This window comes from Panthera onca, chromosome B1 (genome assembly GCF_046562875.1).
Source record: "Panthera onca isolate mPanOnc1 chromosome B1, mPanOnc1 haplotype 2, whole genome shotgun sequence".
In the NCBI taxonomy this organism is placed as follows: Eukaryota; Metazoa; Chordata; class Mammalia; order Carnivora; family Felidae; genus Panthera; species Panthera onca.
This window is the reverse complement of record NC_138342.1, coordinates 171,368,080-171,388,983: the sequence shown is the minus strand read 5'-3', so window position 1 is coordinate 171,388,983 and position 20,904 is coordinate 171,368,080. Positions and strand designations below refer to the sequence as shown.

General features: G+C 40.9%; 1 pseudogene; it reads left to right on the top strand.

The window, feature by feature from the left end:
• The first annotated feature begins 1,068 nt into the window (after positions 1-1,068).
• LOC145715425 (large ribosomal subunit protein eL32 pseudogene) lies at positions 1,069-1,765 on the top strand (annotated as a pseudogene).
• Positions 1,766-20,904: the final 19,139 nt, after the last annotated feature.

Sequence of the window (20,904 nt, the reverse complement as noted above, 5' to 3'; positions counted from 1 at the left end):
CTTTCCATGAAGTTACCGACAAGAAAATTGTGCGTCTCAGCGGTCATGGTGGATCTCCCAAACTGCAGGGGTTCCTATGTAATGCATGAGGATAGAAGGCCAAATTGCCATTAAAAAAAATTTTTTTTTATTTACTCTGTCTGCACCAGCAATGCCAAAGTTACAATTGGGAATATCGCTTGAGTAAAATGTCATAAATCCCAAAGGCCATTCGTTTGCAATTTTCCATAACGTGGGCATACTAGGCTGACGTTTACGTCTACATTTCTGAAGACAAAACTATTAGCTATGTACTTACGTAATCTACAAGAAGTAAAGATTAAGCTTTACTTTACTGATATTAATTGAAAGAAAGTGTATAGAAATAAAGTGTATAGAAAGAAGTGTAGGGAATCATTTGAAAGAGTTGAGAAGTCTGGGATCAGGAAAAATCTGTGGGAATGTGAAGCAAGCCAAGTAGCTGTTATTTACTGTTCCATCCAATTATTCATACCCTAGTGAGCCCCCGTTCCCTTACTAATGGGCCTGTCAAATCTCCTTCCGAGATGCAGCACCCACGTTAAGGTAGATGATTTACTACACCCGTATGATGTAAAGAGCTGCCTTGGCAATTAACATTTTGAGGGGTGACCAGAGTCATGGGGCCAGTCTCAGGGAGTGGAGTTTCCATGATTTATTATGGGAGATTTTGTGACACGTTAACCCTCTTTCTCCTTTCGAGAATTTAACAAATACACCCGTAGTGTATTGGGGACGGTATTAAATGTTGGGCAGTGAAGCAAGTAAAGACACAGGACACAGTCCTGGATTCACAGCCTTTGTTAGGTCACAGTTCTTAGTCTGCTCCCGACTTTTGTGTCAGAGTAAAGGGCAGTGCTGGCACGTAGGTAACACTGCAGCATTTCATTCAGCTGCCTGACACACTTAGATGGGCAGGAATTTTAAAAGGCCAAAGAGGTACACACAAACAATCATAATAAGTGAGTATGAGATAGTGATAAGTGGGTGATTAGAACATAGTTGTTGTAGGAGCCCATTAGAGAGGCGCCTGAAAGGGTACCATCATAGATGCGGGTACCATTGAGATGTGAGTTTAAGAACGCAAAAGAGGTGAGCTTTGCGAGTAATGGCCTAAAGCTGTTCCTAGCCAAAGAACAGGTGAGGAAACATGGAGAAGAACGTGAGTGGTATGTCTGTGGCATCCAGGGGACTCCAGCCACTTGGTGGCTAAGGGTGCACTAGGTAAGGTGAATGAGTTAGGAGAGGACAATCGGGAAGACCAGGTCAGAAAGGGACTTTTAGAATCATCCCTTAGTGGGCATCGTGGATGCCCTCAGGTGTCTGGTAAAGCCCCAGATTGTTCAAAAGAGGACCAGTAAGTTCATCCAGCACCAGTTAGACGGATAAGTCAAAATTAAGCACAGCCGGCAGAAACCCAGAGGCGTTGACGATAAGGTACATAGAAGGTCAAGGGACAGGTCTTGATGCCTATCATTGGTTATAGGAGCAACAAAAAACAACAAAGCACATGCTGCCCAGTGGCTTCTGGAAGCTCCTAGTTCACCATGTCAAGGGGCTTGAAGTGTCACTGGTGTGCAACAAATCTGAGAGTGTGGATGTCTCCTTCGAGAACTGCACAATGTCTCCCTTCTCACAATGCGTCCTTCGAGACCTGCCAAGTCATTGTGGAAAAATCAGCCCAGTGGCCATCAGAGTCACCAATCCAGTGAAGAATGCCAGTCTGCGCAGTGAAGGAAATGAATAGACAGACAGCGATGTGCCCATTGTGTTTGCGTTAGCGAGACCCAAAAAAGGAATAAAAAAAGGAGGGGGGCTTTTAAGTTTGCGAAAGGAGACCTGCTTTTATCTTCAAGGGAAAGGATTTTTAAGAAAGCTAGTGTGAAATCTTCAATTCGAATTTAGAAATATGACCCCAACAGGATTGTTGTGTATTGATTCCTCCCCCAAAAAAATGCCAGAGGAAAGGAGTAGGAAGGCCCTGGTTGTAGTAATGCAGGAGGGTAACCAGTGCCCTACGATGAAATCGATACGACTGGAGAGGAAGAGTGGTTTGAGTCCTCTTTGGGAGGTAAAGTTGTTTGAACTTGAGGATTGGCAGATGGAGCGGTGAGGAAGAGGATGACCATGTGAGTGGGGACAGGGGTTGGGGGTGTAAGCTCAGTATGAACATGTTGAAATGCACGAGGTTATTTCCCGTGAGCATTCTCAAGCTCTGGCCTGACTGGATACTTCCGAGTAAAGTTCCTCATGCACAATATCGATACCCTCCACTATTATTTCACGCAATTGTAGGGGCTCTGGGCAAAGTCTTAGAATTTTTATCATTTTTCAAAAATTGTTGAGTGCGTGTTGAATGCCTACGCGCAAATCCCGTATTGGTCAACATGCCTTACTTCCTGAACACTTTTGCTTTTTGTTTTACTGCATAGACTATGGCAGACACCGTGGTTGGCCACCCCGGTCTCTGTTCCCAACCACCTGTCACCCTTCCTGTCTCCGCAGAGGATGAAAGAGCTAACTGCACAGTTTATTGTGTTCCCTGCAACAGCGGTGGCCAGGTGGTACCATCCTGGGCAATTGCACAAAACAAAATTTTCCGGGGGCTTATTTTTAATTAAAAAACTAACTCTGATCTTACCTTTTCATCTGTTCTTCCTGCCCTGATAAAATACCTGGAGCTAAGATAGTTACCTTGGGTTCATGAGAATCCCAGGGACTCGGGGTTGCTGTGGAGCTGCTAAGCCAGTTAGAGTGACTCCGGAATTTTCATGGTATGAGGGGGATAAAAGTTCTCATTTGTTGAAGTCATGTTCTTTAGGCTTTCTGTTGATTGCAGCTGCATGCTTTCCTAACTGATACACAGCCCCACACAGTCTTAGATACAGCATACAACCACTTCTACAATTGAAATACGGAATCTTACAAAAGGAACCAAATTCAGTAATAAGAAATCCCCACTCCTCAAAAACAGTCCTTGATATGCAATAAAATATGCATATCAATGTATGCAATAAAATAGGTTCCAAATTCATTCATTCATCAAACTCTCATTGTACTAGGTTGACTGGATATAATGGCATTAGGGAAAATCAGTCCTAATATCTTAACCAGAAATGTTCTGAAATACACTGAACTGGAAACCAATGGTGGGAGAGGCGAGTATAGTATGAATGTTACTGAGTATTTATTGAGGTCCACGGATAACCAATAGCCGCGTTATCTGATTTTTTTTTTTACTTTAAGAAACAAGAAGAAAACTAAATCTTAACAACTTCTTATCAATTATTTAAGGCCCAGTCACTGTTATATTCCAAGCAGAAGGCGAGTGGGTCATCACTTAAAAGGTGACCGGAGAAGATGTATGTATCAGTTATCCTTAGGGGCGCCTGGGTGGCGCAGTCGGTTAAGCGTCCGACCTCAGCCAGGTCACGATCTCCCGGTCCGTGAGTTCGAGCCCCGCGTCAGGCTCTGGGCTGATGGCTCGGAGCCTGGAGCCTGTTTCCGATTCTGTGTCTCCCTCTCTCTCTGCCCCTCCCCCGTTCATGCTCTGTCTCTCTCTGTCCCAAAAATAAATAAAAAACGTTGAAAAAAAATTTTTTTAAAAATAAAAAAAAATTTAAAAAAATAATTAAAAAAAAAAGAAGATGTATGTATCAGTTATCCTTGTTACGATAATGTTGCATAATAAACCATCTCAAAACTCACTGCGTGAAAGAACGTTTATTATTGCTTGTGAGTCTACAGGTCAGGTTGATAAGTTTGTCTAGGGCCAGTGAGGCTCTCCTATATGGTGGTGGTCAGCTGCAGATCAACTAGGTGGTCATGCTCATCCCAGATGGGCTTTCTCACAGTTCTGAGACCTTTTCTGGCCAACTAAACTGACGTCGCTCCGTCTTATATGGTCTCTCACTCTCTAGGAGGTGGCCTTAATCTTGTTCTCTTGTGAAGGTGGAGGACCAAAAGGAAAAGTAGAAGTGTTAAAGGTCTCCTGGGGTCTAAGCTTGGAACTGGCCCTGTGTCCCTACCTTCATATACTATTTATCCCAAGCAAGTCATGAGGCCAGTCTAGACGCGTTGTGCGAGGGAATGAATAGTCTTCACCACTTGATTGGAGGTGCTGCAAAATTACACTGCAAGAGATGTGGATATGGGGAGAGGTGGAGAATGAGATCTTTTTTTGTAACCAGTCTACGTCACGATCACACATCAGGATATGGGATTAAACAGATGACCTTTCAAGTCCTCTTCTATCCGAGAATAGAAAGTTAATTGAACTGGAAAGGAATCGTTGAGTCTTTTGTCTCAGAAGAGTGTTCCCTGAAAGATTTTTTATCCTCCGGTGACTCTGATAGGAATAATTGTTGATCTTGATTCTCAAAGAGACATGTCTAGGTATATCAGTTTGGTCCTCTGAGAAGCGGACTTCCAAGATAGAATTAGATATACCAGAACTTCACAGAAATTGCCTGTGAAGGCAGGGGCAGCTTTCGAACTGTAATGCTTATTATATACCTGTGCAAATGGAGCAGGAAGGAGGAGTCAGGGAGTTCTGAGTCACCGTAGTTCTGAGAAGTTATGGCCATTCCAAAATGCAAAAAAAATAAGTATCACGTCCGAGTATTTTCGCTGTGCGCAGTTATTGGCTGGAAGAGGCCCAGGCAAAGTGTGGCCTGGTGTGAACAAGAAGATCTATCTCGAAGTGTGGCATCTGGAGGTTGTCAATCATCTATGCACCTGACATTGGGTTCCTTCAAAGGAGGGGTCTAAGGGTCTCAACTCCATCCTACCATAAAAAAGAGAATATAAAATTGAATGAGTGTTCCAAAATTTGGGATGCTCAATTATGTCCGTGTCGGTCATCTGAACGTAATTAGATCCAGGGCTAACTCTAGGAGGAGTAACTAACTGCACTGGGATCCTGCAGCCAGACGCCCAAATTGCCAGTGAAGGGCTCTACTCAAACACAAAATGGGTTCTTCTTTGTTATAAATGGTACCAAGCACCTCTCCAACCAGGCTCTTCTACTCTCTACATACCAATCATGAAAATCATGTCTTCCCTGTTACTTATGCTGTGCTCTCTGCAATGCCTCTCATGTGCTTTCCACCTACCAGACACCCATACTTCAAGGCCCCGTCCAAGTCCCCACCTCTGTGGCCACTCTACCTGCAAACTTTCCCTCCAAACCCCTGAGGAATATTATCATACCACTGTTTACCACCGACAACGTTTATACACCTATAATAATAGTTAAATTACTGTGTCATTTAGAATTTCAGTTATTTAAGGGCAGAGACCATGGCATATTGATTAGGTTGCCAACTTTTGTCATTTCTCTTTCTTTATTCTGTTGAAAATGTGGGGAGAGAAGAGAGAACTGAGGTGGAAAGCCACCTCACTATAAAGATATGCTCAACCAAAACAGTGTATGTATGGGATGTAGGGAAAGAGAAAAGTAAAGGTTACTTGGTATCATGACAGGAATTCCCAATCCCCAAACATGCTTACCTGTAGGTACAATCCTTGGACCACTTCTTGTTGCAATGAGACTATAGAAGGAGGATCAATGGATTTTGGCAATAATTTTGGCAATCAATGGATTTTTCCCACCCCTAAAATTCCTTACTTGCACACCCACTTTGATTCTATCTCAAATCTATAACAACTCTCCATCCTCCTCCTCCTCCTCATAGTAGTTGGAGGGCTGTGAGGATCCCTTACCTGGCCTCCATGCTCTCTTTCCAGTACATTCTTTACCAGCATCCAGAATCATAAAACCATAAATAAAGGTACCTAGGTGGCTCAGTCAGTTTAGCGTCTGGCTCAGATCATGATCTCGTCATTTGTGGGATCAAGCTCTGCATTGGGCTCTGCACTGGGGGGCATGGAGCCTGCTTGGGATTCTCTCTCTGCTCCTCCCCTGCTCCCATTCTCCTTCTCCCTCTCTCTCTCAAAATAAATAAATAAACATTAAAAATTACAAAATCGTGCATAAGATGATACCATTTCTCTGTGTGAAACAATAGTTGATTAGAAGTCTGAAAACATTCTGACCCCATATATTCTTTCTCTTGGAAGCTTTCAGAATTTTCTTCTTGTGTTGTGTAGTAACTCAGTGGTCGTCTTAAAGCTGGAAGCTCGTTACTTTAGATCTGAAAATTGTATTGTTTTTATATGACTCTTTTCCCTTTTCTCTGTTCTTAAATTCTTCTAGATTGAGCCTCTAGGTTTGTTTGTCTTGCTTAGTCCTGATTTCTATCTTATAATATCTTCACCAGGAGGTAGAAATAATTTATTAGAATGTGACTCCGCAAACTTGCTTATGAGGATGATGGTTTATTTCGATAGGCTTAACCTTTCAGGTAAGTGACAAACTATGCTAAGTTGTCATTTTTTGTCTCTTGCTATTTTTCTAGTGGTTTCACATGGCTCATCTGGAAGTGATGGGCTTGCTAACAGTTTCACTTAAAAATTCACCAAGAAATATGTTCCCATCATTTTTTTTTTCTTCAAAGCAGCGAGATAAATTGGGCTGTTGGAAGTGAGGGTAAAGTGCAATGTAATATAAATTTAGAAAGTAGGTCAGGTCCTACTTCTGTGTCAGGGATAAGAAATGAATCTCAGGTTCAGAAAGGGAATATTCAGTAATTGACAGAAAGAGAGAGCTCCCTGAAGTCAAAGTCATTTGTCATTTGGTTATGGAATTCAGGAACCCTAATCAACAGCCTAAACTCCAGGGAAGGTAACGCCCATCTTTCACGGTGGCATTTACAAGGTATAATAAGATTGTGGAGTGGAGTCAGTAAAAGGAAAAGAGAGAGAGGAAGAGAGGGAGACCAGTGGGTCAGGCAGCATGGGGTAATGGGAAAACCACTGGATTAGAAACTGATTTTAATTCTGGTTCAGCACTTGTGACCAAGCGCCAGGCAGACACAATGTCTGCTCGTGGCTCAGGATCTGCCATAAAATGTAAGAATAAAATAAAATAAGATCTGTGACGTCTTGGAGAAGGACACAGGTTAATAAAAGCTTAACAATTCTTACGACTGACAAACTGTTTCAATTTACTTGGATCAGTGAGATAGAAATGGCAATTATATTATTTTACTTATCTTTTCTTCAGATTAGGAAACTGTCACTAAATGAAAGTAGGACGAGATAAGATAAAAGCTTGTACCTTTTGTTCCATTAAATAGAAGACACGTTTAGCTGAACGTTTATGATGGACCCGCTCCAAGTGGTGAGAAACTGATGTCTTCAAAGATTGCAATGACTTTTCTCAGGGCTTGTTGGTAAAAGACACAATGAATCTAACAAAAGGAAACATTGGTATGTTATTCTTTGTGCTCTCACTTGTCTGATGATTTAGGGATAATCCTACCCAAGGTAGTGTAAGAGCTCTGAACATCATTTCTTGAAATCAGAAATCAAAGAAGTGCTGTTAGTCAATGGAAAAATCATATTAGATGTTGTAAAGGTTTCTTTTATGGGCTAACGCCCACTTGACTGGTATCATTAAGATGCCGTGTGGATGCCTAACAAGCAGATTGGCTAGACAGAGTCTGGGGAACAATTCCAGCTCTTAGAATCTTTAATAGAATATAGGCTAATCATTACCTCCCGAACTATTCCCAAGTGAAATATTATATTGAGAGTATTAGAGCATTTCTGATTTACACCTCTGTGTCTTTCCATTTATTGTTGCCTCCGAAACACGTTCTTTCTTTATTCTTCACCCAATCTTTGCACCTTGAAAGTCCAGCACAAGTGTCATTTCTCAGATAAGCCTGTATTAATCTGTCCTTTTTTATTTCAGTGCAAGTCTGTATGTTCCCATGCCATCATCTGCACAGTAGGATATTTATCGCACTGACAATGTGGGTCACTAGTCCGTGTCTCCCATGGAAATGTAGACATAAGGGCAGGACCTGATATGTCAAGTTTTCCCAGTTCCTAGCACAATTCTAGCTATGCTAGCTATCCTTACAAAAAATTAAGTAAAAGGAAACAGCATGGATTTTATAATTCAAAGAACTGGGGGCACCTGGGTGGCTCAGTTGGTTAAGCATCTGGCTTCGGCTCAGGTCATGATCTCACAGTTTGTGGGTTCCAGCCCTGCATTGGGCTCTGTGCTGATGGCTCAGAGCCTGGAGCCTGCTTCAGATTCTGGGTCTCCCTCTCTCTCTCTGCCCCTCTCCCACTCATGCTCTCTCTCTCTCTTTCAAAAAAAACATTAAAATTTTTTTTTTAAATGAAACAAAGATATGGATTTCAGCCCCAGTTCAGCTTACTTCTAGCTATCTTACTTTGGGGAAATGAATGAATGTCTCAGATTTTTAGTTTTCTCAGTTTTCAGATGGAGATAATAATAACTTTGTTATATGCTTATTGAGATGTAAGTGTGATATTATGGAAAGCCACTTTGTAAGCAGAAGATGCTATACTAATATTGTCATTGCTATTGTCCTACAGAAGCAAAGAGGTATCAGAACCCTCGGGTTGCATGACACCGGGCTGATATCAGATGCCTGTATATTTTTGAAGTCTCAAATCCCTCCACAAACATGTTTCCCAAGTAAAATTTCATTATGAAACACAAAAGTATCAAGACTCTAATGAACAACTCTGGGGAACAAGGGAATGTTTAGATATTTGGAGTAGAGGTGTGGGCCAAGAGCAGTTAATCTACAATCAATGTCACTGAAGGGATGACAGGAGACAGAAAAGACAGGAGTGTGTAGCTTGATTTTACCAATCTGTGGATGAGTAATCGGAAAGCACTCTTGTACAAAGCTCGTGTGTAAAGAAAGTCCTATTCAGAAATCATAAATATAGATATCATGTAGTCTAAAAGAAAACGTTTATAGAAAAACTGGTTTTGATGGCTTCTCCTACTTCTGGTTGTACATTAAAACCAACTAGCAACTTTTGGAAAAGATGAAATAAATTACAACGTATGGATTTTCCTTTCCTCTGAAATAAAACTTTTGTCAGCCTTCTTTTATGTGCCAAGAAGCCCTGAGTAAAAGCCACTGGATACGTATTCAGAAGGTCTGAAAGCAAATCCCATGTAGAAGTAAAAAGATTAAGAATGACATTTATTTGGTTTATATAAAAAGCCGAGTCAGGACTTCTGCTTTGGGTAGGATCGAGGATTTCATAGCAGACCAATACTCCTACGGAAACCACTAGAAAAGTCAGATACAATTTCTAGAAGTTTGGTAAATGTAAGAGAACCACAGAACTATGAGATTACAGAGTAGGGAGAAGAAAACTTTTTTTTAAAAAAATGTAATTTATTGTCAAATTGGTTTCCATACAACACCCAGTACTCATCCCAACAAGTGCTTTCCTCAGTGCCCATCACCCACTTTCCCCTCTCTCCCACCCCCTCATCCACCTTGTTTGTTCTCTGGATTTTAAGAGTCTCTTGTGGATTGCCTCCCTCCCTCTCTGTAACTATTTTTTTCCTCTTCCTTTACCCCATTCTTCTGTTCAGTTTCTCAAGATTCACATATGAGTGAAAACATATGATATCTGTCCTTCTCTGACTGACTTATTTCACTCAGCATAATGCCTTCCTGTTCCATCCACGTTGCTGCAAATGGCATGATTTCATTCTTTCTCATTTCTTATTCATTCTTTCTCATGATACAGTATTCCATTGTACATATAAACCACATCTCCTTTATCCATTTGTCGGTTGATGGACATTTAGGCTCTTTCCATAATTTGGCCACTGTTGAAAGTGCTGCTATAAACGTTGGGCTATAAACATGTGCCCCTTTGCATCAGCACTCCTGTATCCCTTGGATAAATTCCTAGCAGTGCTATTGCTGGGTCACAGGGTAGTTCTATTTTTAATTTTTTTTTTAATTTTTTGAGGAACCTCCACACTGTTTTCCAGAGTGGCTGCACCAGTTTGCAGTCCCACCAACAGTGCAAGAGGGTTCCCGTTTCAACACATCCTCCCTAGCATCTGTAGTTTCCTGATTTGTTCATTTCAGCCATTCTGACCGACGTGAGGTGGTATCTCAGTGTGGCTTTGATTTGTATTTCCTTGGTGATGAGTGACGTTGAGCATCTTTTCATGTGTCTGTTGGCCATCTGGATGTCTTCTTTAGAAAAGTGTCTATTCATGTCTCCTGCCCATTTCTTCACTGGATTATTTGTTTTTCAGGTGTGGAGTTTGGTAAGCTCTTTATAGATTTTGGATACTAACCCTTTATCTGATATGTCATTTGCAAGTATCTTTTCCCATTCCATTGGTTGCCTTTTAGTTTTGTGGATTGTTTCCTTTGCAGTGCAGAAGCTTTTTATCTTGATGAGGTCCCACTAGTTCACTTTTGCTTTTAATTCCCTTGCCTTTGGAGATGGTTCGAGCAAGAAATTGATGCAGCTGAGGTCAGAGAGGTTTTTCCCTGCTTTCTCCTCTAGGGTTTTGATGTTTTCCTGTCTCACATTTAGGTCTTGCATCCATTTTTAGTTTATTTTTGTGTATGGTATAAGAGAGTGGTCTAGTTTCATTCTTTTGCAAGTTGCTGTCCAGTTCTCTCAGCACCATTTGCTTTAGCAAATGTCTTTTTTCCATTGGATGCTCTTTCCTGCTTTGTCAAAGATTAGTTGGCCATACATTTGTGGGTCCAGTTCTGGGTTCTCTATTCTATTCCATTGGTCCATATGTCTGTTTTTGTGCCAGTACCATACTATCTTGATGACTACAACTTTTAAACAAGAAGGTGAAATAAGGCTTTCAGCTCTCCCTGTGGACAGTATCAGATTCTGGACATGGGCTGACAGTCTGGGCTCAGCCCAAGCTCGCACTACTCAAGTGATTGAGGCTGAGTTTGAGTGACAGACTTAGAGATGGGAACGTCTACAAATGATGGCCAGTTTCCTGTTTAATACATTTCCTGCATAGGATAGGACACTGAGGAGCTAAGCCCAAATCTCAGAAAAGCTGAGTGGAATTTTCCACAGCCTCCTCATACTTAGAAAATAAATACTTACTAGAGACAGGAAACCTACAAGCAAGAGACGAAAATGGAAAACTCCTGAGCAAAGGTGAATTAACATGGACGTAAAGTTCCAGTTGCTTTTTTCCTGGAGGCACTCGCAGATCTGGGAACACCTACAATCTAAGAGCGCCACTGCTGTAGACAGAGAAGCCAGCAGAGCTTTTGTCATTTACCCAGAATTGGAGTGATAAAATTGGAAACTTGAGGGACTTTAAACACAGCTGGTCTCCTCCTCGAGACTATTGTCAAACTGTGATGTTGCGTGGGATGAGAAGCTGAAGACTGGGGCTATAAACTCAAAATCAGAGCAGAAATTCCTGCAGTTTTTCATTTCGGAAGAGACAGAGACTCCCAATGATCTCAACTGGAAGCCCTAAGGGCCATACGTATACCCTAGGAAGAAGCACAAAAAAGGGGACAGAGTCTTAACATAACAGCCACACAGTGCGGGTACAGAGCAGTCTTGATTGGATTAGAGTAATCAACTTCCCGACCTTTTGGCAAAAAAAAAAAAAAGGGAGGAACCCTCCTAACCTGAAAATAAAACCATTCAAGGCAGCTACAATTATTTTCCCCAATATATGGCAGTTAATAAAAAAGTACTAGGTGTGTGAGAAGGCAATCATGGGACTACACCCTAAAACACAACATAGACTCCAGAAGCACGTCGGCAAGTTGTCCCGATAGCTGAGTTAGCACACAAGTTGTTAAGAATGAATTCGTTTAGGATGTGCAAGAAAAGAGAGGAAAAGAGGAAAGATAGAAAGAATGTAGCATTTTAATACAGAATTGGAATTTCTATTCCAAGGAAACCAAATGGATATTACCGAACTAAAATATATAATCTCTGAATTAGTGATTTTAACAGCAAATTGTCCATTCGCAGACAGAACGGTGAATAGGAAAAACAGTCAATAAAAAATATCCAAAGTAAGGCACAGAGAGAAAAACGAGTTTATAAAAATAGAAGAATATAGAAGAGACATGCAGGTCAAACTCAAAAAGTGTAACGTATATGTCATTGGAATTTAAGAGGAAAGTAAATGAAAGAAAATGAAAAGGAAAAGGAAAGAAATGAAAGTAGGAAAGAAAATGAAAGAAAGAAAGAAAGGAAAGAAAGAAAATGAAAAGTAGGCATTTTTAAAAGAGGTAAGAGCTAAACATTTTCCTAAAATGGTGAAAGACATCAGCCCGTGGCTTCTGATAGCTCGAGCAAAGCCAGATTAATAAATGTAAATTTAGAAATACCTGAGAACATCATGGTCGAATCATTGAAAACCAAAGAGAAAAAAGAAAACCTTAAAAGAAGTTATAGAAAAAGAGACACGTTACCTTTAAAGAATGAACAGGCAGTTCACTTTTCAGGAAGTCTGAAGAAATCCTAATGATATGTTCAAAATGCTGATACCCAAGTAACTGCCAACATAGAACACAATATTCAGCAAATATATCCTTCAAAGATGAAGGTAGAAGTAAAGGCACATTCAGAACAAAACAGTGAGTTCATTACCAGCAGGCTTATATTTTAAAAAAACACAAAAGACTTCTAGAGAAAGAATTCATGATGCCGTGGACGTGGAAGAAAAAAATCACGGACGTGGAAGAAAAAAAATCAGTGGAAAGAGTAAATATGCGGATAAATGTGAAGGAATATTGACTGCAGAAAAGGCTGCCGATAACGTCTTATGGATTTAAAAATATACGTAGAATTGAAGTGTGTGACAAAAACAACCTGAATGGTATGATGGATAAATGGAGTTAAATTTTTGTAAGTCCTAGAATTGTTGGGAAATGATAAGAGTAATATTTATGCTATATTGCACTAACTCAAGAATATCTGCTACACTGTATGGAGTAACCACTAAAAGTAATAAACGCAGTGAAAAGTGAATAAGTAAATAGGGCAGATTTGAATAATAAAAATCACATTTGAAAAATAAAAAGTATAAAAATTAAAAGAAAAGAAAACGTGCGTCAAGGAGCGCCTGGGTGGCTCAGTCGGTTAAGCGTCCAACTTCGGCTCAGGTCGCGATCTTGTGGTTCGTGAGTTCAGGTCCTACGTCCCACTCTGTGCTGACAGCTCAGAACCTGGAGTCTGCTTCAGATTCTGTTTCTCTCTATGCCCCTCTCCGGCTCGTGCTCTGTCTCTCTCTCCCTCAAAATAAATAAACATAAAAAAAAATTAAAAAAGAAAAAAAGAAAACGTGTGTCAAATAGAAAACAAAGTGGTCAATATAAGCTCAACTAAATAACATAATTAAGTATTAGAGGGTGCCTGGGTGGTTCAGTAGGTGAAGCATCAGACTCTTGGTTTGCACTCAGGTCATGATCTCATGGTCCATGAGTTTGAGCCCTGCATCGGGCTCTGTGCTGTTAATATGGAGCCTACTTGGGTTTCTCCCTCTCTCCTTCTCTCTCTGCCCTTCCCCAGCTTGTGTTCTCTCTCTCTCTCTCTCAAAATAAATAAACTTAGAAAATAAATTAAATATTATAATACCACTTATATTTAAAAACACAAAATGTAAAGGTAATAAATTAACCAATCATATTCCATGTAAATATTTAGTAAAAGCTCTCATAGTTTTGTTAATATCAAACAAAATACATTTTAAGGTAAATATTGCTAAAAATAGAGAAGTACATCTTATAATGTTCAAGAGATGTCTATTTAAAGGTAAAAAAGACAAATCCAAAGTGCTAGATGTAGACATTAGCAAACTTCTCTCTATAGCTTATCGAACAATTAGAACCCAATCAGGACATAAAAGCCTAAACAGCACAATAAATAAACTGTTCTGACTGACCATTACAGAGTACCCCACCCAATAACAGCAGACTTCACTAAATTTACTAATATACTAAATTTACTAAAATGATCACATGCTGGGCCATTGAAGAAAGCTTTAACAGATCTCTAAGAACTAATATCATTGACAGGATGATGTCTGATCCCCAGTGGAATTAAGCTCAAAATAAATAAAAAAGTTCACTTGAAAATCTTCAACCTTTTGGAAATTCAAGACTGCACTCCCAACTAATAGGTGAATCAAAGAAAAAATGACAACTGAAATTAGAGAATAGTCTGAACTGAATTACAGAAAAGCTACAACATTTTTTTTTTCAAAAAGCATCTTGTGAGCCTCAGCTAAAGTAGAACCCAGAGGCAAATGTTTAGTTTTACATGTATATATTGGCAACAAAAGAAACTAGTCAAAAATACCAGCGAAACTAAATTAAGTAAAATAGAAAAAAAAAATAGTAAAGTTAATAGTGGCTAATAATAAAATATAGGAGCTTCATCGAGAGAAGAAACTAAGATGACAGTTGATTGTTTTAAACAATTATCATTGATCAAAACCTAGAAAGAGTGAACAACAATAAAGGAAAGAAAGAAGAAAAGAAGGAAGGAAGGGAGAGGAAAACAGATTACCCAATGAAAAAATAAACATCACCATGTACCCTACACACATAAAAGTGAAAAGAGAATATTAGAAATAATCTTTTTTGCTAAAAAAATTTGAGGGGCACCTGGGTAGCTCAGTTGGTTAAGCGTCCGACTTCGGCTCGGATCACGATCTCATGGTTTGTGTGTTTGAGCCCTGGGTCAGGCTGTGTGCTGACAGCTCAGAGCTTGGAGCCTGATTTGGATGCTGTGTCTTCCTCTCTCTCTGCCTCTCCCCCATTCATGCTCAGTCTCTCTCTCTCTTTCAAAAATAAATACACATTAACATTTTTTTTAATTTGACAATTGGAACAAAATAGATAAGTCCCTTAAGAAAAAACTTACTCAAACTGAAACATACCAAAAAAAAAAAAAAAATCTCTAGCATAGTATTTAGTAAATGAGTTAAATCTGTTGCTAAATAACTTACACATACATTAAGCAAAAATAACCACAAGAAAACCCAAAATACTCATATAACTCATATACCCACATACTCATAAAACTTCAATAAATTTTCCCAAATAAACTTAAGGAAGCAAATAGCACCGACTCATAAAATTCTTCCAAGGAATACAAGCAAAGGCAAGACTTTCCTATTCTTTTAATGAGGCTAATATAACCTTGATCCCCAAACTTGCTAACCAGAGGGGATTTTTAACAAAATTTTAGCTCAGTAAGTCCAGCAAAATATATACATAAAATAATACCTCTTGACTAAACTAATATTACTTCAGAAATGTAAGAGTAATCTAACATTTGAAAATCAACAAATGTAATTCTCATCTGAGGGAGAAAATGGTGGGGGGGGGGTGAAGGCAGTGGGGAAAAAAATCCTATGATCTTTTTCCTAGATGCGGAAAAACATTTGAGAAAATTCAGCGCCATTCATGCTAAAAGAAAAAAAAAAAACCCTCAGCAAACTGGAAACCGAAAAAGCATTTCTTCATTCTAGTAAATATGGATGAATTTCTCATTATACGGAGGTGAAGAAGCCAGACAAAGAATGCACACAGCATAATTATAGTTATTTAAAATTCAAAACCAAGGGAAAGTAATCTGTGCTGTTAGAAGTCAGAACAATGCTCACTGTTTGTCTTAGTCTGCTCCGGCTGCCATAACAAATAGTGTAAATTGTCTGGTTTAAACAATAGAAACTTATTCTGTTCTAAAGGCCGGGAGGTCCAAGATCGAGGTATCATCAAGAGGTGTTTCATTTGAGGGCTCTTCTCAGGGTTTGTAGGTGGCCACCACCTTACTGTGTGCTCACGTGACCACTTCTTTGTGCACGTATGGGGAGAGAGAGCAAATCTCTGGAGTCTCTTCTTCTGTAGACAATAACCATGAGGGCCCCAACCTCACGAACCCATTGAACCCTAATTACAACCCAAAGGCCCATCTCCAAATACCATCACATTAGGGGGCAGGGTTTCAATATATGAACTTAGAGGATTCAGACATTAAGTCCAGTAACACCGTTGTTCAGAAGCAAGTATTACTAGAAGTGGGCACCAGAGAGCTTCTAGAATGCTGGCCAAACTCTTATTCTTGAACTGGTCACTAGTACATGGAAGGGAACGCTGTAAAAATACATCAGCTTGTACACACTTTGTGCACATTTTGGTATACATGTTATGTTTTATTTATTTTTCTAAATGTTTATTTCTTTTGAGAGAGAGCACACGTGCGAGCAGGGTAGGGGCTGAGAGAGAGGGAGAGAGATTATCCCCAGCAGGTTTCTTGCCGTCTGGGGGTTCCATCTCAGGAACAGTGAGATCATGAGCCAAAATCAAGAGTTGGGTGCTAAACCGACTGAGCCACCCAGGGGCCCCTATATGTTTGTGTTTTTTTTTTTAAACACAAATTATTCAGAAAACTCTGCATGATGTCCCTCATATATGTATTATAACTTCATGACTTCTTGTTTCTTTTTAGATTTAGGAGATATGTCAAGATTATCTACATCTGCTTTGATCGCTTCCCATTCTAAGAAGGCTTATTTTGCATTTTTCAAAGTTATCCAGCCTTTCAAATATGAAGCCTTCATCTGAACATGATTTATGAAAATTCAACGCAAGCAATAAACCTATGTACAGAATACAATAAAAAAAAATAACAAAAACAGGGACTTAGCAGGAACTTTCCAGGTGGCCTTTCTGCAAAATACTGCATCCTTCTAGTCCATGCCCTGAATCCTGACATGGTTGTTCATATTATTATGAGGAAAGGTGTCTGGAGTCAGGTGAACTGGGCTCAAATTCTGCCACTTTTCTGGTCCTGCTTTCCCTGGAAAATTGGAGCCATTGGAGCCATTGCTTTCATTTTCCTTGTAGAGGGAAAGCCATGACTGATGTAAACCGTTCTTGACTAGTTTTCATGGACATACGAGAGACAAATAGAGGGAAACTATATCTGGGGCTAGTCACTGATTTTTTTTTTTTTTTTAACTGAAATCTCCATAGCAATGTGTTTGTAAGTTTTATTTTCTCTTAAAAACTTGAGGGGGCGCCTGGGTGGCTCAGTCGGTTGGGCGTCTGACTTCAGCTCAGGTCATGATCTCACAGTCTGTGAGTTCGAGCCCCAAGTTGGGCTCTGTGCTGACAGCTCGGAGCCCAGAGTCTGCCTCAGATTCTGTGTCTCCCTCTCTCTCTGCCCCTCCTCTGCTCATGCTCTGTCTCTCTCTGTCTCAAAAATAAATAAAAACATAAAAAAATAAAATAAAACAAAAACATGATCCAGCCCTCTCTCTGTTTCTCTCCTGCTCACACTCTGTCTTCCTCTCAAAAATAAATAGAGATTAAAAAATATATATATATTTTTAAAAAGAGGCGCCTGGGTGGCCCAGTTGGTTAAGCGGCCGACTTCAGCTCAGGTCATAATCTCACGGTTCGTGGGTTCGAGCCTCGCTGACAGCTTGGAGCCCGGAGCCTGCTTTGGATTCTAGGTCTCCCTTTCTCTCTGTTCCTCCCCTGCTCGCACTCTGTCTTTCTCTCTCAGAAATAAATAAAGACTAAAAAAAATTAAAGAAAAAAACCAAAAACCAGAACCCAAAAAACGTGAGCCAGGAGGTGAAAATAGACACTAGGTCTTTATCTGTAAAAGCTTTGCCTATCGGTCCGGGGCTACAGAAATTTGTCCTATTTTGCAGCGGCTGACTCATGCAGTGTCAGAATGATATTCTGTTTATATTGTCCCATTTTTCAAACTGTTGTTTATAAGCTTTGTAACAAAGGCTGCTAAATAAATCTTTCTGCTTGGAATTAAAACATAATACAAGAGAGGCAATTTTCTTTCTCTTCATGGCGGTGGCCCATGAGTTGAAAATAACTTGGTCTATTAATCACTAATTGGATGGTCCGGATTGCCAAGTAAATATTTACTGTGGTATAAGTCCTGCATAATCAGGAAGATCCCCATCCTCCTTTGGGGAAGAGAAAATAAGAAAAAAAAATTTTAATATCCGCTTTTGTTCATTGCTTTAACTCTCGAATTGCCTACCATGGTGTAATGTACCTTGTTTACATCTCTCAGATAGATGTTCTTCTCATCAGCTGCCCAGCTTCTGCCTCAATATTTACCTCCAGATGTTGGCTACACCTTTCTATTTGGTCCTAATTTGCTTTCTCTGCCTGTGGTTCCTGATCTCCTCCTTCACCCCAGCCCTGGGTCTGTCTTTACAAACTACAGATGTGGTCGTGCCGCTCTTTTAGCTAAAGTCCGTCCATGTTTCATCATCGATTTCAGGGGGAAATTCAAAGTCTGGCTTGTCACATAAGATCCTTCATTGCTTAGCGTTTGCCCATTTACTGACCTGAATGAGCTTGGCCAACCTATCATAGTCTCTGCATCTCTTTACCCTCCTTGGCAGAACTGGGATAATGACGTTCCTACCGCAAAAGGCCCTGGTGAGGATTAAAAGAGATAAGACTTGGGGTGCCTGGGGGGCTCGGTCGGTTAAGTGTCCGACTTCGGCTCAGGTCATGATCTCATGGTCTGTGAGTTCGAGCCCCGCGTCGGGCTCTGTGCTGACAGCTCAGAGCCTGGAACCTGCTTCAGATTCCGTGTCTCCCTCTCTTTCTGCCCCTCCCCTGTTCATGCTCTGTCTCTCTCTGTCTCAAAAATAAATAAACGTTAAAACTAAAAATAAAATAAAATAAAAGAGATAAGACTTGGGGCGCTACGGTGGCTTAGTCTGTTGAGCTTCCGATTCTTGATTTCTGCTCAGGTCGTGATCTTACCCTTGTGAGATCGGCTCTGAGCTGGGCATGGAGGCTGCTTGGGATTCTCTCTCCCTCTCTTTCTCTGCCCATCCCGTCCCCTATGCCCTTGTGCTCTTGTGCTCTCTCTGTCTCTCTAAATAAATAAATAAATAAATAAATAAATAAATAAATAATAAATAAATAATAAAGGAGATAAAGCTTCACTCAGTGCCTGGCTTGGAACAAGTGAGCAAAACACTGACTTTATGATTATTATTCTTATCTCCTACCACCCTCAGCCCACACTCCCCCTGCAATCTTACTGAATCTTCCTGGTTGCCATGTCAAAAGTGCCTTTCATTCTCCTATTCCCACCTTCCAGCAGCCTATTACTTTGGTACGATTCTGGCACTCATTCCAATGTGTGTTTTTACTTTAACACACCAAGTAATTAATTTAATTCTCTGAGGACACTGACCGTCCCACAAATTTAACTCCCAGGTTGACCCTACCTACCTGGAGATAGCATCAGGTTCCTCAGATCAAGGGCTGGGTCCCACAAGACTTCCCCCCACTTCGGATGCCAGTGACAGGTCCATGGTTGTCACCCGCGCTTCTGTGCAACCGGCTATGAATCAGAGGTTTCTATGACTTTCTCCTTTGGTTCAGTAAATGTGCTGGTGTGACTGATAGAACTCACAGGAAATCAGTTTACTTAATGGATTACCAGTTTATTATAAAGGATATTAAAGGTGACTGCCTGATGAAAAGCTACACGGGGCTAGGTCTGGGAGGGTCCCCAGGGCAGACACTTCTATCTTTGTGGGGTTAGGGTGCACCGTACTCCAAACCTTGCCCTTTTGGGCGTTTCTTGAGCCTTCTTTATATAGCATGGCTCATTAAATCAGTGGCCATTGGTAATTAAGACCCTCTCTCCTCCCCGGAGTTCGCGTGGTCGCGGTTAGCAGGGGTGGGGCATGGGACCGAAAGTTCCAACCCTCTCATCTCCTGGTGGGCTCCCCACAACCAGCCCCCATCCTTAGGTATTTTGCAAAAGCAACCACATTTAACATAACAAAAGGCAGCTTTATTGCTGGCTCTCATTACAGGAAATCTCAAGGGTTTTGAGAAGCTCTCTGCTAGAGAACAATAGGGACAAAGACCAAATGTACGTTTCTTATTATAAACCACACTATCATGCCTGGCTAACTCCTTTGAGTTTTATCTGAAGGCTGATCTGCTCCAGCAAACGTTGTGCAAAGCCTGGCTGTACTGCATGTGTTTTCCATTTGGCTTCCTTTGTCTTTTTGGCACCGTTCCTGATGTGTCTGCAGTCTTCAAGGGGACAAAGCATCGTCTTAGTTTCACTGTCTGTGCGTTTCTTAAATGGCATTTTGGCGCCATTGCACTATTTTTGTGTGTGTTTGAGAAGTTCATTTTTTCGCCGGGCGCCTGGGTGCCTCAGTCGGCTTAGCGTCCGACTTCGGCTCAGGTGGTTGAGAGTCTGACTTCGGTTCAGGTCACGATCTGGCAGTTCGTGGGTTTATTATTATTATTATTATTTGGTTTGAGGTCTCTATATTTTGCATCCTTTAGGGGCATACAATATCCCAAAGTGGTTCTTTTCTCCATCGTCTGATGGAGCCCTGCTTCCATCACCGCTCTGTCATCATTCTGTCTAGATGCCAAGAGAGGAGGAGAGTATGATCAGGTTTTGGTTCGAATGGATGATGTGGATGTGAGCTGCACCCCACGGCTGTAGCTGAGGAGCTCTTCCCCCGTAGCTGGGAGGTGAACCTTTGAAATGTCCACGGCAAAGGTTGAGACGCACCTGAAGTCGTCCCTGGGTAACCCAACAGTGACAACATCTTCCGTGAGACCCAGAGCACCTGACATTTTTAAGTCATTGCTGCAAAGAAAGGCAAGTTTAATTACTGCAGATGAAATAAATCAGAAGGATCTCATTGGAAATGCAGGCATGCCAGACAGCCTTAGCTGCAGCCGTCTCAGCCATCTGCCAATACGGGTAATTTGCTCTGGCTTCTGAAGGAACAGGCTGTGCAGTCTAAGGGGAAGCGAGAGCTTAAGGGCAGAGGCTCCAAACGCCTGCAAACTCTCCACCTTTAAGAAAGGAACTGAGAAAACGCTGATGAGCTTATGGGGAAACATATTCAATGGACACCCGGGTGTCCATTCTGACCCTCCTCATCTCCACTCACAGCTT